Source organism: Rattus rattus, chromosome 8, assembly GCF_011064425.1.
Source record: "Rattus rattus isolate New Zealand chromosome 8, Rrattus_CSIRO_v1, whole genome shotgun sequence".
NCBI classification, from domain to species: domain Eukaryota; kingdom Metazoa; phylum Chordata; class Mammalia; order Rodentia; family Muridae; genus Rattus; species Rattus rattus.
In genome coordinates, this window is record NC_046161.1 from 1,752,979 (window position 1) to 1,768,098 (window position 15,120).

General features: G+C 39.5%; 1 pseudogene; it reads left to right on the plus strand.

The window, feature by feature from the left end:
• The first annotated feature begins 12,607 nt into the window (after positions 1-12,607).
• LOC116907057 lies at positions 12,608-14,497 on the plus strand (annotated as a pseudogene).
• Positions 14,498-15,120: the final 623 nt, after the last annotated feature.

Sequence of the window (15,120 nt, forward strand, 5' to 3'; positions counted from 1 at the left end):
GCTAGGAGCTTTTTTTGTTTTACATTATCTTTGACAGTTGAGTCAATGTTTTCTATGGTATCTTCTGCCTCTGAGATTCTCTCTTCTATCTCTTTTATTCTCTTGCTGATGCTTGCATCTATGATTCCTGATCTCTTCCCTGGGTTTTCTATCTCCAGGTTTGTCTCCCTTTTTGCTTTCTTTATTGTTTCTATTTCCATTTTAAAATCATGGATGGTTTTGTTCAATTCCTTCATTTGTTTGGTTGTATTTTCCTGTAATTCTTTAAGGGATTTTTATGTTTCCTCTTTAAGGGTTTATACTTGTTTACTTGTGTTGTCCTGTATTTCTTTGAGCTATTTATGTCCTTTTTAAAGTCTCCATCATCATCATCATCATCATCATCATCATCATCAAATATGATTTTAAATCTAAATCTTGCTTTTCCAGTGTGTTTCGATATCCAGTATTGCTTTGGTGGGAGAACTTGGCTCTGAGGATTCTGTCTTGGTTTCTGTTACTTAGGTTCCTGTGCTTGCCTCTAGTCATCAGATTGTGTCTGGTATTAGCTTGCCTTGCTTTCTCTGACTGAGCCTTGACTATCCTGTAGGCCTGTGGCAACATGCCTTTAGACATGTTTTCTTTCAGCAGGATCTGGGAACAGAACTCTGCTCTCAGGTGTATAGGCACTCCTGGTGACTGGCTTTCAGCTCTAGTTACAGGCAGAAACTTGAAGGGTCCTGCCCCTCACTTCTCCTAGATCCCTGTGCCCAGGGAGTACAGATGGCATTAGGCAATTTCCTCTTGGGTCAGGAATGTGGGCAGAGAGTAATTTCCTCTGAGTTCTCAGGAGTGTCCACACTTCTGAAGATCCAGCTCTCTCCCCCACAGGGTTTAGGTACAGGGAGCTGTGTGACTGGTTGAATTTAGTTCTAGTTGCAGGGAGTCTGTCTGCTTTGTTTTGTTTTGTTTTGTTTTGTTTTATGTTTGTTTGTTTGCTTTTAACCCTTTTCTTCTTTTATTGGATCTTTTTAAATTCACATATCAAATGTTATTCCCTTTCCCAGTTTCCCAGACATAAGACCCCTGTCCTACCCACCTCCACTTTTTCTGTAAGGGTGTTCCACTTCCCATTCACCTTCCCTTCCTGCCTTGTGACATTCCACTACACTGGGGCATTCAACCTTGGCAGGACAAAGAGCTTCTCCTTCCATTGGTGCCCAAAGAGTTCTTCCTCTGATACATATGCAGCTGGAGACATGAGTCAGTCCATGTATAGTCTTTGAGTAGTGATTTAGTCCCTGGGAGCTCTGGTTGGTTGGCATTGTTGTTCTTATGGGGTTGCTAGAAGCTTGAGCTCTTTCAGTCCTCTTTCTAATTCCTCCCATGGGAATCCAGTTCTCAGTTCAAAGGTGTGCTGCTTGCATTTGCCTCTGTATTTGACTTGCTCTGACTTTACATTTCAGGAGACAGCTTTATCAGGCTCCTGTCAGCTTGCACTTCTTAGTTTCATCAATCATATCTATTTTATATATATATATATATATATATATATATATATATATATATATATATGCTGTATACCCATGTGGGGCAGGGTCTCCATGGCCTTTCCTTCAGTCTCTGCTCTAAACTTTGCCTCCATATCCCATTCTATGAATATTTTCCCCATTTTAAGAAGGAGTGGCTCTGCTCCCAGACCCCGTGGGAGAGAGACCTCACCGCCTGGTCAGGTGGGCACTCCTGAGGCTGCAGAGTGGAAGAGACCACCAACACTGCCCACCCCTGCCCACATCCCTGGCCCAAGAGGAAACTGTATAAGGCCTCTGGGTTCCCGGGGGGGGGGAGGGCCCAGGAGCAGCAGGACCCCAGTGTCTGAGACACCGCCGGAACATGAAAGAAACAGACCGGATAAACAGTTCTCTGCACCCAAATCCCGTGGGAGGGAGAGCTAAACCTTCAGAGAGGCAGACACGCCTGGGAAAACCAGAAGAGACTGCACTCTGCACACACATCTTGGACGCCAGAGGAAAACACCAAACGCCATCTGGAACCCTGGTGCACTGAAGCTCCCGGAAAGGGCGGCACAGATCTTCCTGGATTCTGCCACCACAGAGAGCTCGTGTGAAGCACCCCGAGAGCGAACTTGAGCCTCGGGACCACAGGTAAGACCAACTTTTCTGCTGCAAGTGACCTGCATGGTGAACTCAAGACACAGGCCCACAGGAACAGCTGAAGACCTGTAGATAGGAAAAACTACACGCCCGAAAGTAGAACATTCTGTCCCCATAACTGGCTGAAAGAAAAGAGGAAAACAGGTCTACAGCACTCCTGACACACAGGCTTATAGGACAGTCTAGCCACTGTCAGAAATAGCAGAACAAAGTAACACTAGAGATAATCTGATGGCGAGAGGCAAGGGCAGGAACCCAAGCAACAGAAACCAAGACTACATGGCATCATGAGAGCACATTCTCCCACCAAAACACACATGGAATATCCAAACACACCAGAAAAGCAAGATCTAGTTTCAAAATCATATTTGATCATGATGCTGGAGGACTTCAAGAAAGACGTGAAGAACTCCCTTAGAGAAACACAGGAAAACATTAATAAACAAGTAGATGCCTACAGAGAGAATCGCAAAAAAAATCCTGAAAAGAATTCCAGGAAAACACAATCAAACAGTTGAAGGAATTAAAAATGGAAATAGAAGCAATCAAGAAAGAACACATGGAAACAACCCTGGATATAGAAAACCAAAAGAAGAGACAAGGAGCTGTAGATACAAGTTTCACCAACAGAATACAAGAGATGGAAGAGAGAATCTCAGGAGCAGAAGATTCCATAGAAATCATTGACTCAACTGTCAAAGATAATGTAAAGCAGGAAAAAGCTACTGGTCCAAAACATACAGGAAATCCAGGACTCAATGAGAAGATCAAACCTAAGGATAATAGGTATAGAAGAGAGTGAAGACTCCCAGCTCAAAGGACCAATAAATATCTTCAACAAAATCATAGAAAACTTCCCAAACCTAAAAAAAGAGATACCCATAGGCATACAAGAAGCCTACAGAACTCCAAATAGATTGGACCAGAAAAGAAACACCTCCCGTCACATAATAGTCAAAACACCAAACGCACAAAATAAAGAAAGAATATTAAAAGCAGTTAGGGAAAAAGGTCAAGTAACATATAAAGGCAGACCTATCAGAATCACACCAGACTTTTCGCCAGAAACTATGAAGGCCAGAAGATCCTGTAGTGATGTCATACAGACCCTAAGAGAACACAAATGCCAGCCCAGGTTACTGTATCCTGCAAAACTCCCAATTAACATAGATGGAGAAACCAAGATATTCCATGACAAAAACAAATTTACACAATATCTTTCTACAAATCCAGCACTACAAAGGATAATAAATGGTAAATACCAACATAAGGAGGCAAGCTATACCCTAGAAGAAGCAAGAAACTAATCGTCTTGGCAACAAAACAAAGAGAAGAAAAGCACACAAACATAACACATCCAAGTATGAATATAACAGGAAGCAATAATCACTATTCCTTAATATCTCGAACATCAATGGCCTCAATTCCCCAATAAAAAGACAAAGATTAACAAACTGGATATGCAACGAGGACCCTGCATTCTGCTGCCTACAGGAAACACACCTCAGAGACAAAGACAGACACTACCTCAGAGTGAAAGGCTAGAAAACAACTTTCCAAGCAAATGGTGAGAAGAAGCAAGCTGGAGTAGCCATTCTAATATCAAATAAAATCAATCTTCAACTAAAAGTCATCAAAAAAGATAAGGAAGGACACTTCATATTCATCAAAGGAAAAATCCACCAAGATGAACTCTCAATCCTAAATATCTATGCCCCAAATACAAGGGCACCTACATACGTAAAACAAACCTTATTAAAGCTCAAAGCACACATTGCACCTCATACAATAATAGTAGGAGACTTCAACACCCCACTCTCATCAATGGACAGATCATGGAAACAGAAATTAAACAGAGACGTAGACAGACTAAGAGAAGTCATGAGCCAAATGGACTTAACGGATATTTATAGAACGTTCTACCCTAATGCAAAAGGATATACCTTCTTCTCAGCTCCTCATGGTACTTTCTCCAAAATTGACCATATAATTGGTCAAAAAACGGGCCTCAACAGGTACAGAAAGATAGAAATAATCCCATGCTTGCTATCAGACCACCACGGCCTAAAACTGGTCTTCAATAACAATAAGGGAAGAATGCCCACATATACGTGGAAATTGAACAATGCTCTACTCAATGATAACCTGGTCAAGGAAGAAATAAAGAAAGAAATTAAAAACTTTTTAGAATTTAATGAAAATGAAGGTACAACATACCCAAACTTATGGGACACGATGAAAGCTGTGCTAAGAGGAAACCTCATAGCGCTGAGTGCCTGCAGAAAGAAACAGGAAAGAGCATATGTCAGCAGCTTGACAGCACACCTAAAAGCTCTAGAACAAAAAGAAGCAAATACACCCAGGAGGAGTAGAAGGCAGGAAATAATCAAACTCAGAGCTGAAATCAACCAAGTAGAAACAAAAAAGACCATAGAAAGAATCAACAGAACCAAAAGTTGGTTCTTTGAGAAAATCAACAAAATAGATAAACCCTTAGCCAGACTAATGAGAGGACACAGAGAGTGTGTCCAAATTAACAAAATCAGAAATGAAAAGGGAGACATAACTACAGATTCAGAGGACATTCAAAAAATCATCAGATCTTACTATAAAAGCCTATATTCAACAAAACTTGAAAATCTACAGGAAATGGACAATTTCCTAGACAGATACCAGGTACCGAAGTTAAATCAGGAACAGATAAACCAGTTAAACAATCACATACCTCCTAAGGAAATAGAAGCAGTCATTAAGGGTCTCCCAAACAAAAAGAGCCCAGGTCCAGACGGGTTTAGTGCAGAATTCTATCAGACCTTCATAGAAGACCTCATACCAATATTATCCAAACTATTCCACAAAATTGAAACAGATGGAGCACTACTGAATTCCTTCTATGAAGCCATAATTACTCTTATACCTAAACCACACAAAGACCCAACAACGAAAGAGAACTTCAGACCAATTTCCCTTATGAATATTGACGCAAAAATACTCAATAAAATTCTGGCAAACCGAATCCAAGAGCACATCAAAACAATCATCCACCATGATCAAGTAGGCTTCATCCCAGGCGTGCAGGGATGGTTTAATATACGGAAAACCATCAACGTGATCCATTATATAAACAAACTGAAAGAACAAAACCACATGATCATTTCATTAGATGCTGAGAAAGCATTTGACAAAATTCAACACCCCTTCATGATAAAAGTCCTGGAAAGAATAGGAATACAAGGCCCATACCTAAACATAGTAAAAGCCATATACAGCAAACCAGTTGCTAACATTAAACTAAATGGAGAGAAACTTGAAGCAATCCCACTAAAATCAGGGACAAGACAAGGCTGCCCACTCTCTCCCTACTTATTCAATATAGTTCTTGAAGTCTAGCCAGAGCAATCAGGCAACAAAAGGAGGTCAAGGGGATACAGATCGGAAAAGAAGAAGTCAAAATATCACTATTTGCAGATGATATGATAGTATATTTAAGTGACGCCAAAGTTCCACCAGAGAACTACTAAAGCTGATAAACAACTTCAGCAAAGTGGCTGGGTATAAAATTAACTCAAATAAATCAGTAGCCTTCCTCTACAAAAAAGAGAAACAGGACGAGAAAGAAATTAGGGAAACGACACCCTCATAATAGACCCAAATAATATAAAATACCTCGGTGTGACTTTAACCAAGCAAGTAAAAGATCTGTACAATAAGAACTTCAAGACACTGAAGAAAGAAATTGAAGAAGACCTCAGAAGGTGGAAAGATCTCCCATGCTCATGGATTGGCAGGATTAATATAGTAAAAATGGCCATTTTACCAAAAGCGATCTACAGATTCAATGCAATCCCCATCAAAATACCAATCCAATTCTTCAAAGAGTTAGACAGAACAATTTGCAAATTCATCTGGAATAACAAAAAACCCAGGATAGCTAAAACTATCCTCAACAATAAAAGGACTTCAGGGGGAATCACTATCCCTGAACTCAAGCAGTATTACAGAGCAATAGTGATAAAAACTGCATGGTATTGGTACAGAGACAGACAGATAGACCAATGGAATAGAATTGAAGACCCAGAAATGAACCCCCACACCTATGGTCACTTGATTTTTTGACAAAGGAGCAAAAACCATCCAATGAAAAAAAGATAGCATTTTCAGCAAATGGTGCTGGTTCAACAGGAGGTCAACATGTAGAAGAATGCAGTTCGATCCATGCTTATCACCCTGTACAAAGCTTAAGTCCAAGTGGATCAAGGACCTCCACATCAAACCAGACACACTCAAACTAATAGAAGAAAAACTAGGGAAGCATCTGGAACACATGGGCACTGGAAAAAATTTCCTGAACAAAACACCAATGGCTTATGCTCTAAGATCAAAATCGACAAATGGGATCTCATAAAACTGCAAAGCTTCTGTAAAGCAAAGGACACTGTGGTTAGGAAAAAACGGCAACCAACAGATTGGGAAAAGATCTTTACCAATCCTACAACAGATAGAGGCCTTATATCCAAAATATACAAAGAACTCAAGAAGTTAGACCGCAGGGAAACAAATAACCCTATTAAAAAATGGGGTTCAGAGCTAAACAAAGAATTCACAGCTGAGGAATGCCAAATGGCTGAGAAACACCTAAAGAAATGTTCAACATCTTTAGTCATAAGGGAAATGCAAATCAAAACAACCCTGAGATTTCACCTCGCACCAGTGAGAATGCCTAAGATCAAAAACTCAGGTGACAGCAGATGCTGGCGAGGATGGGGAGAAAGAGGAACACTCCTCCATTGTTGGTGGGATTGCAGACTGGTACACCATTCTGGAAATCAGTTTGGAGGTTCCTCAGAAAATTGGACATTGAACTGCCTGAGGATCCAACTATACCTCTTTTGGGCATATACCCAAAAGATGCCCCAACATATAAAAAAGACACGTGCTCCACTATGTTCATCGCTGCCTTATTTATAATAGCCAGAAGCTGGAAAGAACCCAGTTGCCCTTCAACAGAGGAATGGATACAGAAAATGTGGTACATCTACACAATGGAATATTACTCAGCTATCAAAAACAATGACTTTATGAAATTTGTAGGCAAATGGTTGGAACTGGAAAACATCATCCTGAGTGAGCTAACCCAATCACACAAAGACATACATGGTATGTACTCACTGACAAGTAGCTATTAGCCCAAATGCTTGAATTACCCTAGATGCCTAGAACAAATGAAACTCAAGACGGAGGATCAAAATGTGAATGCTTCACTCCTTCTTTAAAAGGGGAACAAGAATACCCTTGTCAGTGAAGAGAGAGTCAAAGATTAAAACAGAGACTGAAGGAACACCCATTCAGAGCCTGCCCCACATGTGGCCCATACTTATACAGCCACCCAATTAGACAAGATGGATGAAGCAAAGAAGTGCAGACCGACAGGAGCCGGATGTAGATCGCTCCTGAGAGACACAGCCAGAATACAACAAATACAGAGGCGAATGCCAGCAGCAAACCACTGAACTGAGAACGGGACCCCGTTGAAGGAATCAGAGAAAGAACTGGAAGAGCTTGAAGGGCTCGAGACCCCATATGTACAACAATGCCAAGCAACCAGAGCTTCCAGGGACTAAGCCACTACCTAAAGACTATACATGGACTGACCCTGGACTCTGACCTCATAGGTAGCAATGAATATCCTAGTAAGAGCACCAGTGGAAGGGGAAGCCCTGGGTCCTGCTAAGACTGAACCCCCAGTGAACTAGACTGTTGGGGAGAGGGGTGGCAATGGGGGGGAGGGTTGGAAGGGACACCCATAAGGAAGGGGAGGGGGGAGGGGGATGTTTGCTCGTAAACCAGGAAAGGGAATAACACTCAAAATGTATATAAGAAATACTCAAGTTAATAAAAAAAAAAAAAAAAGTGAAGCATCTGCCCTTTGCTTGTCCTTCTTCTTGAATTGTATTGTATTGTCTGTGGATTTTATCTTGGGTAATTAGAGCTTCTGGGTTAATATCCACGTATCAATGAGTGCATACCATGTGTTTTTCTGTGATTGTGTTACCTTACTCAGGATGATATTTTCTAGTTCAAACTATTTGTCTATGAATTTCATGAAATCATTGTTTTTGATAGCTGAGTAGTACTCCATTGTGTACATATACCACATTTTCTGTATCCATTCCTCTGTTGAAGGGAATCTGGGTTCTTTCCAGCTACTGGCTATTATAAATATGGTTGCTATGAACATAGTGGAGCATATGTCTTTGTTTTATGTTGGCACACTTTTGGGTATAGGCCCAGAGGAGGTATAGCTGGGTCCTAGGGTAGAGGCCTGTATAGAGGAAATGAATCTTGAAAGAAATACAAAAGAATACAATCAAACTGGTAGATGTCCTTAAAGAGGAAAGAAATTAATCTCTTGAAGATATACAGGAAAATGCAATAAAACAAGTGATGAAATAAATAAAACTGTGAAAACCTTGATAGTGGAAATAGAATAAATAAAGAAAACCCATATGGAGGGAATCCTGGAGACAGAAAACCTATAGAAGAAAGCAGGAACAACAGACGTAACCATCACCAACAGAATACGGAAAATGGAAAATAAAACAATAGAGAGAATAGACTAGTCAATGCAAGTGTGAAATCCAAAAATTTTCTGAAACACAACATCCAAGACATATGGGGTATTCCTAAAAGAGGCTTAAACTAAGAACAATAGAAATAGAAGACTATAAACAGTCCCAGCTCCAAGATCCAGAGAATAATTTCCACATAATCATAGAAGAAAACTAAGTTTACCCAACCTGAAGAAAGAGATACTTATGAATATACATTCTTTCCTCCTATTTAACACCTTTTCTGTCCCAACTTTCGATGTTTAAGTTAGAAGGGGAGTCCAAGGGTCTAGGAACCCTTATTAAAAATAGGTTTTAAAAGAATCTAAGCCAACACCCTATTTTTATCTATTTACAAGTCATCCAGACAAAAAGGAGACAGAGAAACAGTGAAACTAAAACAAATATGAATCTAATGAAACTAATAGATATCTATAGAATATTTCACCCAAACACAAAGTATGCCTTCTCAGTACCTCATGTTTCCTTATCCAAAATTGAAGATATGGTCAGCCATAAAGCAAACCTCAAAAGATAAAAGAAAATTGATATAGTGCCCTGTATCTTATCAGACCATTATGGAATGAAGCAGGACTACAACAAAATAGAAAAACTGAAAGACTTATGGAAATTGAACAATTCTCTACCTGATGATCTCTGTCTCAGGGAAGAAACGAAGAAAGAAATTAAAGACATTCAAAAATTCAATGACACTGAAGGCATGACATACCCAAAATTATATATAATACAAAATGTAAGCAGTCCTAGGAGGAAAGGTCATAGCACTAAGTGCCTCCATAAAGGCATTAGAAAGTTCTCATACCAGCTTTAAAACGTATACATGAAGGGTCTATGAAAAAAAAGGAGCACATTGAAGAGGAATGGAATGCAGGAAATAGTAAAAATAACAGCTGAAATCAATTAGAAACAGAGAAAACAATACAAAGACTCAACGAAAGCAAGAACTGGTTTTTTGGGAAAATCACCAAGGTAGACAAACACTTGGCCAAATGAACCAAAAGACAAAGAGAGATGGTATCAAATTAAACAAAATGAGAAATAAAAAGAGAAACATAACAACAGACACTGAGGAAATTCACAAAATCATTAGGTCTTACTTCAAAAGCATGTACTCCACAAAAATAAAAAAAAATCTTAATATAATGGAGGTATTTCCTAGACATATACCACTTAGCAATGTTAAATCAAGATTATGTAAACAATTTAAGCAGTGCTATCACCCCTAAGGAAATAGAAACAATAATCAAAATTCTCCCAACCAAAAGATGTCCAAACCAGATAGTGTTAGTACAGAATTCTACCAGATGTTTAAAGAAGAGAACTACCAATAGTACTCAAACTATTTCATAGAATAGAAACAGAAGGAACACGCAAAACTCATTCAATGAAGCTGCAGTCACTCTAACACCTAAGGCACATAAATATTAAATGAAGAGAAATAACTTCTAAATGAATTCTCTTATTAATATTGATGCAAAAAATACTCAATAAAATACTCATAAACTAAATCCAGGAACACAGCAAACCATCATCCATCACGACAAAGTAGACTTCATCCCAGGGATGCAGTGATGGATGGATCAATATACAAAATTCTATCAATGAAATACACCATATAAATAAACTAAAAGAAAAAAATCACTTGATCATCTCATTACCCATGTCTGTGACAAAATCCAGCACCTCTCTGTGATAAAAGTCCTAGAGAGAAAGTGGATACAAGGAACATAAGTAAACATAATCAAAGCAATAAACAGCAGACCAATAGCCAAATCAAGCTCACTGGAGTAAAACTTAAAGCAGTTCTACTAAAATCAAAGACAAGACTAGGCTGCCTGCCTCTCCCTATTTATGCAACATAATACTTGAGGATATAGCTGGAACAATAAACTAAAGGAGATCAAGGGGATACAAAATGGAAAGGAAGAAATCAGACTATTACTACTTGCAGATGATACTATAGTATACATAAGTGAGTCCAAAAATTCAACCAGAGAGCTCCTGCAGCTGATAAACACCTTTAGCAAAGTGTCTAGATACAAAATAAGCTCAAAGAAATCACTAGTACTCAAGAAAGAATCACAAAAAAGAATTTAGACAAAGAAGGAAATTGGGGAAACAGCATCACTTACAGTGGCTATAATAATATTTTGGGGTCACTTAGGTATACTATCATATCATCTGCAAATAGTGCTGTTTGACTTCTTTCTTTCTACTTTGTATCCATTTGACTTCATTTTTTGGTCTAATTGTGTTTCAGCAATAATAAAAATGTGGCAGAACAGTTCCTGTGCATACCTTGGTGATCACTAGCTCTGGCCCCCACAAGCCATTTGAAATGGCACTAATTTATCACAGATTAGTATCTCTCCCAGTGGATCTATACTAACCATGAACTCTCTTGTTCCAGCTACCCAGGAAAATCATGGTTCTAGAAGTCCACAGCATCTGGTCTCTGATAGTTTCCTGCCATGGACCCCGCCCACACTCCCAGTTTTTTCCCCCTGGTAGTTAAAGTATAAACTCCCGACTACCTGGTAAAATCAAGGCTCAACAAACTGTAACCCAACAATCAGATTTATATTTTAAATTCTCAATCCACAATTTATCTACACAATAAACTTACAACTGAATGATAAGGATATAAACTGCCCACCTAGATAAGATATTCATCCCAGCTACTTAGGCAACTCAAGTCCACGCAGATCTGGGCCAGTCTTCCCTGTCTCCATCTTGATTCCCTGCTTCTCTTCCTCCTCTCTCCTTCCTAGACGTTTTGCTCTCCTATTCTTCCTTCTTATCCAATGATAGGCTTTACCTTATCCTGGACTTGCCTTGCTCCATAATGACACCAACCTACACAAACCACTTTCACAAAACTTTTAGAAATTCTGAATTTCTTTAAATTCCTAATTTGTGTTTCAAATTCATGTCTTATTTCAATAATGCCCTGCTTCCTTAAGTTAGTATTTTTCTTTTGTGAGACAAAGGTCTGTGTATGCAATCCAGCTGGGCTCCAACTTCCCATGGTGGTCAGACTGTTTTTGAACTCATGATGCTCTTGCCTCAGCCTCAGTGGTGGAATTACAAGCTTGTCTAGTCTCTTAACTACATTTTTTTTTGTGTTTAGTTCTCTATAGTAATTGACTTAACCTGTGAAATTTGATAAACACACTATTATATTCTTAAAAAGTACTGGCATCTTTGTTGGAATATTCATTCCAACAGTTCTCTTTAAAATACTCATAAAGTGCTTATTTCCAATTTACAATTTTTATTAAGCAACTGGGCAAGTTTCAGAAAGATTTACATATCACCTAACAGGTTACCATTAATACTATACTACCTCACTGTGGTGGTTTAAATAAGAATAACTTTCTAGACTCATATATCTGAAAACTTAGTCACTAGGGAGTGGAATTCTTTGACAAAGTTAGAAAGAATTGGAGGTGTCACCTTGTTGGAGGAAATGTGTCACTGGGGTAGACTTTGAGGTTTCAGAACCTCATGCCAGACCCAGAGTTGGCTACCTACAGTTCTCAGCTACTTCTCCAGGACCATGAGTGATACTATGTTTCCACCAGCTGGTAACAGACTAACTGAAACTGTAAGCAAGCCCCCAAATTAAATGCTTTCATTTGTAAGAATTGCTTTGACCATAGTATTTCTTTACAACAAGAGAACAGTAACTAAGACACCTAAAATAGGTTCAAACTCCTTGTTTCAGAGATTACAATTTTTATTAAGCTCACTGAACATGGAGCTAGCTCTCAGGTATTCATGTGGGCTTGTCGTCAGCAGAGCTGAGCCTACACACAGGCAACCATGTCTAAATAACCTGCAGTTGGCCTTGATCTTGGCACCACCTACTTCTGTGTGGGTATCTTCTAGCATGGAAAAGTGGAAATAATTGCCAATGACCAGGGTAACTGCACCATGCTGAGCAATGTTGCTTTCACTGACACAGAATGATTAATTGGGGATGCGGCCAAGAATTAGGTTGCAATATACTCTATCAACGCAGTTTTTGCTGCCAAATGTCTGATTAGATGTAGGTTCAATGATGCTGTTGTTCAATCTGATATGAAGCACTGGCCCTTCATGGTGGTGAATGATGTAGCCAGGCCCAAGGTACAAGTACAAAGGGGAGACAAAGGAAGTGTCCTCAATGGTTCTGACAAAGATGAAGAAAATTGCAGAAGCTTACCTAGGAAAAACTGTTACCAATGCTGTGGTCACAGTGCCAGATTATTTCAATGACTCTCAGTGGCAGACAAGAAAAGATGTTAGAACTATTACTGGCCTCAATGTACTTTGAATTATCAATGAACCAATTGCTACTGCTATTGCTTATGGCTTAGATAAGAAGGTCAGAGCTGAAAGGAATGTGCTGATTTTTGACTTGGAAGGTGGCACTTTTGATGTGTCAATCCTCACTATTGAGAATGGAATTTTTGAAGTCCAATGAACAGCTGGAGACATCCACTTGGGTGCAGAAGACTTTGACAACTGAATGGTAAACCATTTCATTGCTGAGTTTAAGCGGAAGCACCAGAAGGACATTAGTGAGAACAAGAGAGCTACCTGGCACCTCTCCACTGTTTGTGAGCATGCCAAGAGCACCCTCTCCTCCAGCACTCAGGCCAGTATTGATATTGATTCTCTCTCTGAGGGAAGTGATTTCTATATGTCCATTACCCATGCTCAATTTGAGGAATTGAATGCTGCCCTGTTTCATGGCACACTGTACCCTGTAGAGAAGGTCCTTAGAGATGCCAAACTAGACAAGTCACAGATCCATGATCTTGTTCTTGTGGGCGGTTCTATCAGAATCCACAAGATTCAGAAACTTCTGAAAGACTTCTTCAGTGGAAAAGAACTGAATAAGAGCATTAACCCAGATGAAGCTGTTACCTATGTTGCAGCTTTCCAGTCAGCCATTCTATCTGGAGACAAGTTTGAGAATATTCAGGATTTGCTGCTCTTAGATGTCACTCTTCTTTCCTTTGGGATTGAAACTACTGGTAGAGTCATGACTGTCCTCATCAAGATCCATACCACTATTCCCACCAAGCAGATCCAGACTTTCACACCTACTCTGACCACCAGCCATGTGTACTCATCCAGGCAAATGAAGGTGAAAGGGTCATGACTACAGAAAACAACCTGCTTGGAAAGTTTAACCTCACAGGCATACCTCCAGTACCCTGTGGGATTCCTCAGATTGATGTTACTTTTGACATTGATGCCAGTGGCATCCTCAATGTTTCTGCTGTAGTTAAGATCACAGGAAAGGAAAACAAGATTACCATTACCAATGAAAATGAGCACATAGTCCAAGAAGCTGAGAAGTACAAAGCTGACGATGAGGAGAGATAAGGTTCCCTCTAAGAGTTCACTGGAGTCTTATGCCTTCAACGTGAAAGCAACTGTTGAGGATGAGAAACTTCAAGGCAAGATCAGTGATAAGGACAAAGAGAAGATTCTTGACAAGTGCAAAGAAATCATCAGATGTCTGGATAAGAACCAGACTGCAGAGAAGGAAGAATTTGAGCATCAGCAGAAAGAACCAGTTAAAATCTGCAACCCTATCATTACCAAGCTGTACCAGAGTGCTGGTGGCATGCCTGGAGGAATGCTTGGTGGGTTCCTTGGTGGAAGAGCTCCTCCACCTGGTGGTTTTTCAATGGTCCCACCATTGAAGAGGTAGATTAAGTCAGTCCAAGCAGAGGGTATAACATTGTTCCACCAGTGATCCAAAACAAATAATATGGAATAATAATAATATTGGCAAAAAAAGAAAACAAAAGAAAAGGAACCAGAGAGTTCAAGAATAGCAGAGAGCTGCCTGGAGAGATACCAATCTGAGATAAATTAGCACAAGTTCAAATGGCCCTCTGGAGCCTAGAGACCACCACGTATGCACAGGAACTGTTCCACCACGTTTTATTACCAAAGCATAATTGCTTTAACTAGACTTTCAAATGCTATCATAAATAGATAGGAAGCTTTGTCTAGTTCTTGATTTTAGTGGGATTGATTCAAGTCTCTCTCCATGTTGTTTGGTGTTGGCTACTGGTTTTCTGTACATTGCTTTTTACTATGCTTAAGTATGAACCTTGAACTCCTGATCTCTCCAAGACTTTTAACATGAAAGTTTGTTGAATTCTGACTGTCTTTCAAAAGCCATCTGCACATTCATTAAAATCCTCATTAAAATGCCAACATAATTTTTTATAGATGTTGAAAGAGGAATTTTCAACTTCATATAAAAAAACCATAATCATAAAAACAATACTGAACAATAAAAGAACTTTAGAAGGAACAACCACCACAAA